The 2,113-nt window shown below is 37.1% G+C and overlaps 1 non-coding gene across 1 annotated transcript; it reads left to right on the top strand.

Annotated features, from left to right (window-relative positions):
• The first annotated feature begins 827 nt into the window (after positions 1–827).
• On the top strand, positions 828–935 carry LOC130963787 (small nucleolar RNA R71). The gene has a single exon (XR_009079906.1). It is a non-coding gene; the product is annotated as a small nucleolar RNA R71 (small nucleolar RNA).
• Positions 936–2,113: the final 1,178 nt, after the last annotated feature.

The raw sequence follows: 2,113 nt of genomic DNA, 5'->3' as shown, positions 1-2,113 counted from the left end.
CCATTGAGGTCTTCCTCAGTGGTGATCTCTGCCTCTTCCTCCTCTCCAACTTCGGCCATGTGGGTCATATTAATGGCCTTGCATTCTCCTTTTGGATTCTCTTCTGTATTGCTTGGAAGAGTACTAGGAGGGAGTTCAGTAATTTTCTTGCTCAGCTGTCCCACTTGTGCCTCTAAGTTTCTAATGGAGGACCTTGTTTCAGTCATGAAACTTTGAGTGGTTTTGATTAGATCAGAGACCATGGTTGCTAAGTCAGAGTGGCTCTGCTTAGAATTCTCTGTCTGTTACTGAGAAGATGATGGAAAAGGCTTGCCATTGCTAAACCTGTTTCTTCCACCATAATTGTTGTTGAAACCTTGTTGAGGTCTCTGTTGATCCTTCCATGAGAGATTTGGATGATTTCTCCATGAAGAATTTTAGGTGTTTCCATAGGGTTCTCCCATGTAATTCACCTCTTCTATTGAAGGGTTCTCAGAATCATAAGCTTCTTCTTCAGATGAAGCGTCCTTAGTACTGCCTGGTGCAGCTTGCATTCCAGACAGACTTTGAGAAATCATATTGACTTGTTGAGTCAATATTTTGTTCTGAGCCAATATGGCATTCAGAGTATCAATTTCAAGAACTCCTTTCTTCTAATTTGTCCCATTGTTCACAGGATTCCTTTCAGAAGTGTACATGAATTGGTTATTTGCAACCATTTCAATGAGTTCTTGAGCTTCTGTAGGCGTCTTCTTCAGATGAAGAGATCCTCCAGCAGAGCTGTCTAATGACATCTTGGACAGTTCAGACAGACCATCATAGAAGATACCAATGATGCTCCATTCAGAAAGCATGTTAGAGGGACACTTTCTGATCAATTGTTTGTATCTTTCCCAAGCTTCATAGAGGGATTCACCTTCCTTCTGTCTGAAAGTTTGGACTTCCACTCTAAGCTTACTCAATTTTTGAGGTGGAAAGAACTTTGCCAAGAAGGCATTGACTAGCTTTTCCTAAGAGTTCAGGCTTTCTTTAGGTTGTGAGCCCAACCATATCCTAGCTCTGTCTCTTACAGCAAAAGGGAATAGCATAAGTCTGTAGACCTCAGGGTCAACCCCATTAGTCTTGACAGTGTCACAGATTTGCAAGAATTCAGCTAAAAACTGATGAGGGTCTTCCAATGAAAGTCCATGGAACTTGCAATTCTGTTGCATTAGAAAAACTAATTGAGGCTTAAGCTCAAAGTTGTTTGCTCCAATTGCAGGGATAGAGATGCTTCTCCCATAGAAGTCGGGAGTAGGTGCAGTAAAGTCACCCAGCACCTTCCTTGCATTGTTGGCATTGTTGTTATTTTCGGCTGCCATGGGTTCTTCTTCTTTGAAGATTTCTGTTAGGTCCTCTACAGAGAGTTGTGCCTTAGCTTCTCTTAGCTTTCGCTTCAAGGTCCTTTCAGGTTCAGGATCAGCCTCAACAAGAATCCTTTTGTCTTTGCTCCTGCTCATATGAAAGAGAAGAGAACAAGAAAATATGAAATCCTCTATGTCACAGTATAGAGATTCCTTGAGGTGTCAGAGGAAAAGAAAAATAGAAGGAAGAGGTAGAAAATTCGAACTTATCAAGAAAAGATGGAGTTCGAATTGTGCATTGAGGAGTAGTGTTAGTCCATAAATAGAAGGATGTGAGAAGAGGGGAAGAAATTTTTGAAAATAAATTAAAAACATTTTAAAAACATTTTGAAAAATACTAATTGATTTTCGAAAACTAAGAGTGGAAAAGAAATCAAGTGATTTTTGAAAAAGATTTTGAAATTAGAAATCAAAAAGATATGATTGAAAACTATTTTGAAAAAGATGTGATTAAAAATATATGATTGAAAAGTTATGGTTTTAAAAAGATGTGATTGAGAAGATATGATTTGAAAAACAATTTAAAAAGATCTGATTTTAAAAATTAATGACCTGCCTAACAAGAAAGATATGATTCAGATATTAAACCTTTCTCAATAGAAAAGGCAACATACTTGAAATGTTGAATCAAATCATTAATTGATAGCAAGTATTTTTGAAAATGGAAAGAAATTGATTTTGAAAATATATGATTGAAAAGATATGATTTGAAAAAGATTTGATTTTGAAAA

The sequence above is a fragment of the Arachis stenosperma genome, chromosome 2, assembly GCF_014773155.1.
Source record: "Arachis stenosperma cultivar V10309 chromosome 2, arast.V10309.gnm1.PFL2, whole genome shotgun sequence".
In the NCBI taxonomy this organism is placed as follows: Eukaryota; Viridiplantae; Streptophyta; class Magnoliopsida; order Fabales; family Fabaceae; genus Arachis; species Arachis stenosperma.
This window is presented reverse-complemented; position numbering and strand designations above follow the sequence as displayed.